The sequence below is a fragment of the Meles meles genome, chromosome 14 (assembly GCF_922984935.1).
Source record: "Meles meles chromosome 14, mMelMel3.1 paternal haplotype, whole genome shotgun sequence".
NCBI classification, from domain to species: domain Eukaryota; kingdom Metazoa; phylum Chordata; class Mammalia; order Carnivora; family Mustelidae; genus Meles; species Meles meles.
The window spans coordinates 61357196-61370725 of record NC_060079.1 but is presented as its reverse complement, the minus strand read 5'-3'; positions in this window follow the sequence as shown (position 1 = coordinate 61370725).

Genomic DNA, 13530 nt, shown 5'->3' with positions numbered 1-13530 from the left:
TTTCACTCTGAAAGGAAAACAGATTCCACCAAAGACAATAGGAAATGAACCATAATGATCCTGCCTATATGAGAATTTCCCTATGATTAGTATGCACATATTTTAGAAAAATATCACTAGATAGAATAGGTTTACTGAACAATAGAAACATACTATTTTTCTCTAGGATTAAATTTATCCATGAGGATTATATTTCTATAATAAGAAAAGGGCACATAAAGACTGGAACATCAGTTTATCTGAGTGCTATTTATACCAAGGTTTCCAGAGTGCCTGGAGGCCCAGTTTTGCCATGTATCAAACTTGAGAAGATAATCTAATGCACTTTGGGTAGAAAGCTTTACTAAAAGGGCAGATGGTCAGAATTCTCAGAAGGCATAGACCCGGGCATGCAGGGCACACTCTTGCAAGCAATAAAGACTCATTGCCAATGAAACCAGATGTCCCAGCATCTGTGTGTGCTTCCACTGAATGACAAAGATGAGGAAATGGCAGTGTTGAACTCTCAGATTCCATGGTTCTGCAGCAAACAGTGCTAGAATTATGACGTTAGGTCTCTTCCCTTTGAATCCTGCTTTTTAATGCCTATTACCAGAGATCTCAGGAAAGACGGGAATGTTCAGGAAATTCTTTAAATTCCCTGTGACCCAATTTATGAGACTTTTCCTACAGAGAGGTGGTCTAAAGCCTAGAATAGACTCTTCTATCCTTTTTGTATCAATCTACCTATCTATCCTTCCTATCTATCTATCTATCTATCTATCTATCTATCTATCTATGTACCTATTTATCACAGAAATGCTCAATCCAATTAATGCATTATAGTTCTAATCTTCTGGTTCACCAGGCCTGGAGAGATCCAGGGGCTCTACAGAAGAACCCTTGAATAAGTCCTTAGTGCTCAGAAGCATAGCAGAATATCAAGGAAACTCTGAAAACTCTGTCTTTAACCAGCCTTCCATGTTGGTCTTGCCCAATGCACAGGCTGTCTCAAAATAAGCAAAGTCAATGGAGATCATGGAGATTCCCACTTGAAATCAGTGATCAATGATGAGTCATTCTTGACAGTCCAGGAATTCATACCATAGCATTCTGGTATCATTCACAAAATAGGATATGGCCTTTGGAATGGGGTTCGGAGGCTGGGATCTGGAGCTTAGAATTTCAGGTTAGAACAAAATGTTGACTAGAACACAAAAGAATGGCAAACATTCATTTGAAGAAATAAGGTCATTAATTTAGAATTAGACTAGCAAAAATATTTTATGCTAAAACCTAGTGAAATTAATAGAATTTCTAAATAACTTCCCCACTGAGGCTAGAATCTAGTATGTCCTAGTAAGCCAAGATATGACTAAACTTGCTTTTTTATGCTTCAAATGGTAGGGCAGTATTTTTTTCTATGGTCTATGTATTTGTGTGGATAAATGCATGAATATTTGTACAGATGATTAGAAAAATGGATGGATGGCTAGATATATGATAGATAGATAGATAGATAGATAGATAGATAGATAGATAGATCGATACTACAAGTAAAAATAACAACTTGTGTCATAGGAAAAAAACTTAATTAAAACAAGATGATTAATACAGACACTACCTAAAAACCATATGTTAAAGAACTTGGCCAAGATAACAGCTGCATTTATTTCTCAAGAGTTTTTCACAGTTACCAGGATTACACTAATATTCTATTAAGAACAATGTTTTATTTCTCTTAAGCCACCTGGAATGATATTAAAAATTAGATGTATGGATTAGTGGTCCATGGACACTATGTTGTCATTATTCTACTCACATAACAATGTGTCAGCTTGTATCAGTCTAGATTTTCATTATACATACACACACACATACACATTTAAAAAAACCAGTGTACTTACTGGGACTTAAAAAATATCTCCAGTTTTACAAATGCTCATTTAAATTGTCAATTAATGTCATATTGCTACATTTTTCAAAACCATCCATGCAGAGTAGCTTCCTGATTTTTGTTGATACTCCAGAATGATTTAGCTATTCAAGTAAATTATGAATGATTTATTTATTTTCTACACAAAACTGGAACTATCCATTTTGCAAGAAGAGCATAAGAAAATCACTAACTTTTTCAGTGAAAGATTTTTAGGGGCAACCTGGGTAGCTCAGTTAGTTAAGCATCCAGCTCTTGGTTTCAGTTCAAGTCATGATCTCAGGGTCATGAGAGGAAGTGCCATGTGGGGCTTAGGGCAGAGTCCTTCCTCCCCTTCTCCTTCTGTCCCTCTTTCTGCTTATGCACTCTCTCTGTCTCTCAGACTAGGACTTACTTGTCATTTAATAAATTTTGAATTATATAGGAAGAGAACTACCTAAGAATCTTTGATACATTAATACTATGGTTGCTTTTGTAGATCAATAAAATTATTATTTTATTCTTTATCTTTATTAATAATTACTGATTTTATTATCTTTATTATTTATTATTGCTATATTAATATATTTATGTTTTATATATATTTTAATATATTTATATATACTAAAATATATCAATATATTTTTAAGTTAAATATTATTTTAAAAAGTAAGTCTGTTAGGAACTGATATAATGGGATTTTATTTCTCAAGTCAGGCATATTAAAGGTGAAACAAAATGATAATCATTAACAAGAACTCTGGAGATTATCTATCTGACTTAAAGTCCTAGATGGATCACTTTCTAGCCATGTGACATTAAATAGAGCACTTGTCATCTTAGTGCCTCAGTTTTCATATCTGTAAAATCTGAATACTAGTAAGGTTGTTTTGAGGGTTAGAGGAATTAATATGTATGTAGCATGGCATTAGGAAGTTTTCAATTATTCTGACTGTTAAGGGCAGAAGGACTCTAACTCTTCTTGGATAGGCATTAGTTTAAGTAACACAAAATCTCAGACTAGTGTCATTAGTGTGCTCATATACTGAGCATATTCAGATTATTTTCTTTTCCATAAATGTTGGTTTAAAGTGTCAAAAAGGAAAATAAAATAAAATGCTAATAAAGAAGATTTTTTTAAAATAAAAAGCCAACTTCAATATTAGTATATTATTACTTTGATTTTCTTAACCATTCTAAGTCTTGATTTCTTCACCTGTGGACAGGGATAATAATGCAACTTGCCTTGTAGGATTTCTGTGGGAAGTAAATAATAGACTTAAAGCCCTGAGCAGAGAGCCTGATATATGTAAAGTTTCCAAATAAAACCTGTTTTTATTATAAGCACAGTTGCATAACATGCTACTTTCCTAAACACAGCATAAAACTATTATGAGATATCAGTTATGTGACTTTTGAGAGCTCAGAATAATCTCAAAGTTCTAATACCCTCATTATTGCTCTTAGCCCTAAAGGAGATATGTTTTTCCCTGTGACTATTACAGATGTTGAGCCAAAGGCCTTGATTATCCACAAGGCCAGCATATTGGCATACCTACAGTCTTTAAGGAAAAAGAGTGAGTTTCTATTGATAATGTAAAGAATGCCTCTGTGGCAAAATCTGTTCAGTACAAGAATGTATATGCATATGTACATTAGCACACATGTATGTTTCTACTTACTCAATGTGCACATCTATTTTTATGTTGACTATTTAAAACACAAGGAACATTATATACTTTATATAATTATATTGTAGCTTTATATGTTTCTTTATGATTTAAATAGTTAATATAAGAATAAAAATTATTTACCCCTACTTCCTCTTCTTAAAATAAAACCATGTTAAAAGAGAAAATTTCAATTAAAGGTATTGAATATTGTGCATGTAAGTATTTGGCAACATCTGATTCTGATTATTTCTATTTGATATTATTTCCATTCCATATTTTTTATACTCTTATGTAACCTTTTTATTTTTCCCCTAGAGAAATTTGCATCATAAAATGAAGGAAAATCAAATACGTCACTTTTAGCTGAATAATGAAGGAGAGATGCAGCATACAGAAATTTGTTTTTGTCATTAAATGATTTGTATAATAATATTCTGCTTGTTTTTCTGTAATTGGCGTCAGGATCATACACTTTTTCATCACACATGACCAAAACACAGGAGTTTATTCAGCCTTCCCTTCTATATACAGATCTTTATAAATAATAAAATAAATTTTAATGTAATAAGCTATACTATAATATTTAACACTTTATATTTTTTAAAAGATTGTATTTATTTGAGAGAGAGCATGAGAGAGAGAGAATGAGTGGGGTTGGTGAGGGAGAAGCAGACTCCCCACGGAGTGGGGAGCTTGAAGTAGGGCTCAATCCCATGACCTAAGCTGAAAGCAGATGCCTAACTGACTGAGCCAGCCAGACACCCCAGTATTTGACACTTTTTAAAGATAACACAAAGTTCTTATGGATGCTCTAGCCTTTTTACATGTCGCTTGTTTAAGGTATTAGTCAAAGTGACTAATATATATTTAGATCATGCTCAAAAAGCTTCTGCTATAGGATACAGAATATACCATTCTTGAGAAGATATTAATAATACCTCAATCTGTCTCCATATTCTTATAATATTTTCCTGATCCTCTTAGCTTCTTCATAAGGTGGATAGAATATAGACTAAACCAATAAAGACATTGTCGATCAGAGAGATTAAATAACTTAGGTGCCCAAGTTCACACAGGAGCCAGGAAGCAGTCTAAAGATACGAACTTATTTGGGTCCACAATCCCAGAACTCTGTTCATTATAGCAAATGCTAACTGTTTATTGGTGATAAACTGACTGGATTGTGGAGGACTGTACTGATATCCAAAGTTCATGTATAATAACTTATAATGTAATTTATTTCCTAAATATTGTACTCATTTAAAGAAAAAGCATCTTGCTAAGAATATGACAGTTGTGCTAATAGTGAGAAATCCTACCATTTCAACCAAATGTGTTCTGTAAACAACAACAACAAAAAATGATTTAAAGTTGGCTAAGAGATTTAGATTAAGAAATAATAAAATTTTAAACATAAAGAAATTCTAAAATGTTTTATTAAACAAGGCTGGGGGAATGAAAAAAAAGGAGTTTTGGTTGAGTTCTCTTGTACTAGAGACAAAGACTTCAGAGAAAATTCATTCTGTTTTGTTTTGTTTTTTACGATTTAATTTATTTATTTGACACAGACATCACAAGTAGGCAAAGAGGCAGGCAGAGAGAGAAGGAAGCAGACTCCCCACTGAGCAGAGAGCCCAATGCGGGGCTTGATACCAGGACCCTGAGATCATGACCTGAGCGGAAGGCAGAGGCTTTAACCCACTGAGCCTCCCAGGCACCCCTCATTCTGTTTTTTAAAAATCTTTCATGTTGCTCTTGGGTATACAAATAGTCTTGTGTGAAACGAATGTGTTTCTTCTGCATAGAAAGAAATGAGTAGGATAAGAAAATTACTTTTTCATTTGGATATAAATTCAGTAGTGGTATCACTAACCAGGTAAAAGAAAATAAAGCTATAGGTGTTTTCCCAAAAATCTGATCTCTGGGCCTAAGCAATGAGATCATAAGAACACAAGAATATAGTGAAACCAGACTAGAGTAGCCTTCCTCATAAAGCAGAGTGGTAACTCAGAAAGGAAGTATAAACCTTTAGAAGCTCAAATATGAAGCAAAGCATGACACGGAAACTCTGAGACCTATGCTCAACATTCACATAAACCGTATTTGCAAGCAGCTATTTTAGATATTCAAGTACAATCACAAGTATATCAGACGGGATTCTTTATGTGGCCATTTAACTTTTTTTTTTTTTTTTTTAATTTTGTGGGGAAGTCTGAAGTTCCAGGGAAAGGCCAGCCACAGCTAGAGTACCTGAGAAGTCACTGAAGCCAGAACATAAAGTAGATTGGAAAGACTACTTTCCATTACAATGACTTAGTCAGAAAGCTAACAGTGATTTTATTCTACACACAGCCTCTTTTCTACTCTGTAGGCTGCTGGGTCATTAAATATTGTTTCAAAAGTTTAACAAACAACATGCAAGAAAGAGAAAATTTCTATTTTCCTCTAAATTGAAAATAAAGGAATGAAGCAAAACTATTTTCTAAAACTAAAATAGCAATCTTAATCATCATTTATTTTAAAATGTTAAGTATGAATCTATAAAAAATTTTACATAAACAGAATAGTATGGAGAGTTTTTTTTACTTTTGAATATAAGGGAAAACAAAGCAATATTTAGCTAGAATTTTAAAGAACAAAATAAACATAAACCAAAAAATTTTATAAAGCAAACTTGAACAGTTTAATACTTTCCAAGGAAAGACCATTAGGACACACACAAAGTCATACAAATTTAGAGCATTTACTTATTGAATAAGGAGAGACAACACAACATGGAGAACCCTGGAGTAAGAAAGTGTTAGGAGGGAATTGTCGTTTGATTTGGCTTGCCTAGGTAATTTGGAGGAGGATTCAAAGAAGCAGGGATTTGGTCTTGTCTGTGTGGAAATAATTCAGTCATTAAATCTGTTAATTTTTAATTTAGTCAGGAAAATTTGAACATGCTAATCTGTAACTGGTAGAGAAGCAGTAGTCACATTTCCTGGCAAAAAGGAGGAAATTTGGTCCTTTTGGTGATGTGCACAGTGTTCTTGTTTTAGTAGGTTTATAGCAATGATTATGGAGTGCCCTTCTTATGTACTTGATCCTGGGCACATAATGACCTTACAGAGAGACAACAGACCCTAGCTGTGAGCGCCGTGCCAACTCCTCCCAGGGGAAAGCTGGCCTGGACTGCTTTTTTTCCTGTCTTAAGAACTACTCCAGAATGTCAAACTACAGAGAAAAAGTACAAAAAAGATGAAAACAATGAGAAGGAATTATGGCTATTGAGGGCTCAGAACAGAGATTTATCTTCTAGTAAAGAAAACTGGAGTGAAAACAATTATCAAACTTATATTAAGGCAAAATTTATGGCCCTTAAAGAATAATAAAATCAGCATTAAAACGGTTATACTTAAAAACAAAAATTGTTTGAAATATACAACATGGAGTTTTACTTAAGTAAGTATTAGAATTGCAGAAACAAAAACCTCTTTATAGCTACAAAAGAAGAAAAGATATAAATAGCTTTCATTATCTGCTCTGCAAAATAGCAATCAGAAAAATGAACCTCATCACAGGAGATTAGGAACATGTTCAATATATGGCTCAAAAAGTGAAAAATATTGATAGAATATTTGAAATGTCATATTAACTAGGTCAGTACATATTTATGCCAACATTACCAGATTAATGGGATAAAATGGGAAAACTACCTTCAAAATTGAGAATAAATTTTATTTACCATACAAATTTACCATAGAATATAGGTGACCTTTTAATGAATGGTAACAGCAGAAAGATATAATAATGACAGATTAGTTAAATATTTGGGGAAATTGTAATACATATGGTTCCTATATATTATTTATGACAAAGTAAAATTCAGGTGAATTAAAAAGTAAATGTGAAGAAATAAATTGAGAAAAAGTAAGTATTAGTAAATGTATATCTGATTATGGTACATACATATTTTTAAGTATTAAAAAGCATTGAATGGTGGGAACTAGGAAAACATAAAAAACTTGATGAAAATATTTGTGTAAAACTTTTATACATCTTCTTCTTTTTTTATTTAAGTTTAAGTAGCCAACATACAGTACATCATTAATTTCATACGTAATGTTCAATAATTAATCAGTTGCATATAACACTCAGTACTCATTACATCACATGCCCTCCTAATGCCCATCATCCAGTTACCCCATGCCTCTGCCCATCTCCCCTCTAGCAAGCCTCAGTTTGTTTCCTATAGTTAAGAGTCTCTCCTGGTAGTTTTGTCTCCCTCTCTGATTTCTTTCCATTCAGTTTTCCCTCCCTTCCTCTGTGATACTCTATGCTGTTTCTTATACTCCACATATGAGTGAACCCATATAATTGTCTTTCTCTGATTGATTTACTTCGTTCAGCATAATACCCTCCAGTTCCATCCATGTCAATGTAAACGGTAAGTATTCATCCTTTCTGATTATACATCTATGTTTCAAAGAGCATAGTCAAGGAAATATTTTAAAAGTCAATATAATTTGATAAAAGTATTCACAAAATATAAAACAACAAAAAGATATTAACTTTTACATTTAATGTAAATGATTTTTTTTAATTATTTGTACTATAAAATTATAAAAAGACAAAGCAAGTAGTACTCTCTAGCAGTAATACAAATATCATCTAAACCCATAAAAAAAGTCAACATCATTAGATGTAAAAAACACAAATTAAATCATCATGAAGAGAGAATCTAGGATTAGGGTGCTTGACTGGCTCTGTTGGTAGAGTATGTGATCCCTAATCTCTCAGGGTCATGAGTTCAAGCTCTGTGCTATGTGTAGAGTTTACTTTAAAAAATAAATTTAAAAAATACATCCAGGATGTATTTGATTGTAGTAAAATAGACACTCACAAATAGATTAAATGTACTTGGGAATAAACTTCTAAATGAGTATAGCAACAAGTATCAAATCATTAAACATAGTCTTCCTCTTTCATCCCATATTTCCATTTCTCAAGATTTAGTCTCAGGAAAAATCAGATGTGTCTACAGACATAAATGTAGAAGAAACTGGATAGCAGAAATGTGTACAGTAGTGAAATGATGTACATTACTGAAATTGCCAAAAACAGGTGATTATGGAAATAAACCAGCACACATTGGCATGATATAAAAATTTAAATTATGTCATATAAAAATATAATGAAATCAGAGACAAAATTATTATAGTTAATTTTTTTTAGAAATAGCAAGGTGCAGGGGAGCCTGGGTGGCTTAGTCGATTAAGCAACCAACTCTTAATTTCGGGTCAGGTGATAATTTCAGGGTCATGAGATGAGGCCCTGTGTTGGACTCCATGCTCAGTATGGAGTCTACTTGGGATTCTCTCTCTTGCTCTCCATCTGCCCCTCCCCCTGCTCATGTTCTCTCCCAGCTTCTTTGAATAAATAAATAAAATCTTTTTTAAAAATTGCAAGGTGTAGAAGAATATAATGTTAATGTACAGAAACAACCCATGCATAATATATTTGAATTACAGGTATACTTACCTAGTCATAAAAAAATACTTGATGAAATCAAATGAAATGTTCTTAGTAGTTTTCACCATTGCAGAATTTTAAATCATTTAAATTATTTTTTTAATTAAATGTGCTTTCTTCATTTTAAACATTTGAATTATAACACGTATTTTTGTAATTAGAAAAGACTCAGGCTGCTACAACAAAATAACAGACTGAGTAGCTTATAAAAGACAAAAATTTATTTCTCAAGAGTTCTGGAGGCTGGAAGTCTGAGATCAGCATGACTGAATAATCATGTTCTGTGTCCGGTGACAACCTGTTACTGGTTCATAAACAGTGCTCTTCTTGCTGTTAACTTCATGGGGCCATAGTAGCTCGGGAGCTTTCTGGGACTATTTTTTTTTAAAGGCAATGATCCCATTCATGAGGGCTCCACCCTCATGACCTAATCACTTCCTAAAGGCTGCAACTCGTAATACCACCACACTGGGCAAGAGAATTCAAACATAGAATTTTGAGAGGACAGGAATATTGAGCCCATAGGAAGCTGCTATTCATTTTTCGAGGCTGGTTGAGGAAAAGAGCTGTCGATTGTCTCTTAGGACTAAAGATAATATAAACAGTGCTTTTCTCTATATTTTTATGTACGATAATAGGGATTTAACACATAATACCATTTCAGTAGGGAATATCACAAACAGTAGTGTTTATCCCTGTGTTACCCATGTTTATTTGAGAAGAAAGGTGTATGTTCTGTATCAGTTATTTTGTGGACATTAACAAATTCGTTATCATAAAACAGAAAAACTAAAAAGGCTTTTGTGTTAACTCTATGATAATAAATCCCTATTATTTTCTAATTTTTTTTTTCCAAACACTGGTCAGAATCAAAGTGTTGGCCTCCAAGTAGTCATTTAAGACTCTCATCACAGACAACCCCTCTCCGTTACTCAATAGCATACAAATCCAAGTGGGCAGCTTGTGGGGTGTTTCTTGTATTTGGTTGGTTGGTTATTCGTTTGCTTTTGTTTTTGTTTTGTCATCTGCATGCATGTCATCTGCATTACTTACTACACCACTTTCTTATTCATCTGCATCTCTCTGGGATAAAGGAAGGATCTTAATACAGGTTATGGAATGAAGTCTCTCTTCCCCCATCCCACCATCATGCTTCCTCTGGTGCTCTTTCAAAGGAAGGGGCTTTTGTTTAGTGTGACTGGACAGTTATTCCTTATCTTGTTGCTCTAGTACACATTTCTAAAGAGACCACTTGCTATCTACAATACAATTAGTCTTTCTCTGATGTAATCTTTCATTCCCTGCCTATTTTGTGTCTTAGCTTCTGCTAAGTGCTTTATTAACTTCCTGCTGTAAATCTTCTGAAGGCAGAATGAAGATAATCTAAAATCCTCTTATATGATCCTACAATGGGGAAGGAGGGAGTACAATATTGTCTATCTACAGTAGCTCTATAGATTTTTTCACCCACTCTCTTTCTCCACAGTAGTCTCCTAACATCTAATTTTCTGGTTTTCTCTGAGGCACTATTGAGCTTTAATATATATATATATATATATAATAAAGTAAAATGAACTTAAAATCAATAAAAAGTGCTATATAAAATTTTAAAATACAGCTGAATATAGATCTGTCCTAGAATTTTGCAAGCCAGATTCCAAGAATTTCTCTTTTGTGTATTTTGTACTTTAATCACTCATAAAAACAATAATAATGTGTGAAAATCCATAATAGAATATATAACAACACCAGATTAAAAATAAAGAGATTTAATTTCTTATTCTGGCTCTGTTATAAATTGTTTTGAACATTTGGGCATATATCCTAATGCTATTTGTTTCCTCTTCTCATATACAAAATGGGGTTAATGACACACACCTACAGGAAAGAATAATGTGTATCCTTTGATTTATGAATGCTTTTTACTTTTATTTTTGCTTTGTTTCTGCTACGTTCCAGTTTTTCCATTTGTTGTTGGAGACAACAAAACCACATTTAGGAGATGACAATTTTGTAAAGAAGAAATAAGGTGATAAAAAGCAGTAAATATGAGTACAGAGATCTTAACAAAATGACTTTTGAGCTATGTTTTAAAAGATGATTAGGAGTTTTCTATGTGAAGTAGATAGGGTATTCCAGACAGAGGAGAGAAAACATACAAAAATAGAGATAACAAAGGGCATGGTGTGTTAAGGGAATAATGAGAAGTTCACTGTGGTAAAAGTTTAGAGACAGGTTAAGAGAGTCATATGGTAGAAGTGGATCATTTTTGTGACAGCCTAACCTTAAGAATGTTGATTTTATACTGCCAGCAATCCATAGCATGGGAATGAGATTATCAGAACTTTTTTAGAATGCAATTCTGGAAGCAATATTCATAACACACTGAAATCTTTGGCATGGAATCCAGCAGAAGATTGTTGTAATATCTCAAGCAAAAGATAATGGGGTCTTGAACTGAAGCATTAAAGTAGCTATCAGGAGGCTAAACCAGACTATGTAAATAATTTATTAGATGTGATTAGATTTTTTTTACCAACTCATAAAAGGAAAGAATGATAAGAAGACATTAAGGAACAATACCTTGAAATTTGCTTTTTTAAGACACAAGTTGATGTTAATGAAAGTTAAGAACAGAAGTAGAGTATCTGGCATGATCACTTGCTCTGTGATTGGGCGAACTATGTTGCATTAGAGGAATGTAGTGAGATTTCCACTGGGATATGTCTAAAGCTAGGGGAGAAGTGTGGTAGAAATTGAGGTGTCAGTGTCATAGTGGAACTGAGGTTGAACCCTGAAAGAAAGTTTTGAGAGAGTGATTATTATGAGATAAAAGATAGCCAAAGACAGTCTCTTAAGGACCATGAGCAATTAAAGAGAGTAGATGGAAAAGAAGGAAAAAGAAAAAAAATATATGAAAAATTAACATCTGGAGAGGAAAGAAAAAAAATATTTCTGTGATTAGAACCAAGAGAGAGTGTTTGAGATTTTATTTAAATTCAAATTAGTTAGCATATAGTGTATCATTAGTTTCAGGGGTAGTATTTAGTGATTCATCCGTTGCATAGAACACCCATGCTCATTATGTCAAAACAAACTATCTGGGGTAACGGGGTGGCTCAGTCAGTTAAGTGTCTGTCTTCAGCTCAAGTCATGATCTCAGAGTCCTGGGATCGAGCCACACATCGGGCTCTCTGCTCAGTGGGGAGCCTGCTTCTTCCTCTGCCCCCCTCTACCACTCCCCCTCCTCATGCCTTCTCTCTAAAATAAATATACAAAATCTTTAAAAATGAAAAAAAATACACTGTCTGTGATGGTTGTGAGCAGAAGAGTTACTCAATCATAAGAATATTTTTGAAGGATCCTTCTGACTAGTCTGTGGTTACCTGATGATGAGAAGGAAATTTAAAGACCTTCTAAGAAGGTACTTTAATAAAATAATGAGGAGAGATAATGGGAGCTTAGTACAGATGAAGGTTTCCTAACCTAAGTACTATTGACATTTTGATGGGATACTCTGCTGTTAAAGAGAGCTGTCCTCTGTGCTGTAGGATGTTTAGCAGCATCCCTGACCTTTTCTCACTAGATGCTAGTACTGCTCTCATTGTTTATGACAACCAAAAATATCTCTAGACAATGCCCTGTAATCTTGAGGAGCAGAAGCACCCCCAGTTGAAAACCATTTGTTTCCATAGACACACAGGCCAAGATTGAATAAGTAAATAAGTGTATTTCAGAAATAAAGCTGAATGGATTTTCTTTTGACTTAGATGTGGACTGGGAGAGAAATGATGCCAAGGTCTCTGACTTGAACAGCTGTACTTTCAAATTGACATTCCTGAGATCTGGAAGACTCAAGGTACAGCGGGAATCAGTTTATCAGTTTTGGCCTTATTAAATCTGAAAAGCAGTTGGATATAAAACTGAAGTTCGGGGAGAGCTCAGGTTGGGCATATAAATTTGCTTGCCATATGTCTATATGAAGTATTTAAAACTAAAGGAATGGATAATCTTGCCTAAGGGAATGAGTAAAGACAGCAAAGAAGAGATCCAGAGATAATTCTGGGGCCTCCACAGTCAACAGTTGGGAAACAATAGGAGGATGGGCAATGGACACTGAGAGGTCCGACGTGTGCATATGTGTCTGTACTGTGCTTCCCCCTCTTCGCATCCTCCTTTCATGAGTACAAGAGAATGAAGGTAGAAAACACATTCACTCTACAGCTGTTGGCATAAGAACACTGTTATTTTACACAAATTTTTAGTGACACAATACCAAATCGATTATGTCTACAGAACATTTTTCTTCCCGTAATAGCAGCTCTTTTCTTTGGGGCATTGCCACTCCCATCTCACCAAACCATGTAATTTGGTGCTGGCAGCAAGCTCCAGTTCCCCACTCTGGCTATAACAAGGAGAAGGTGACCCAAAGCTTTCTGTGCTCTGGAG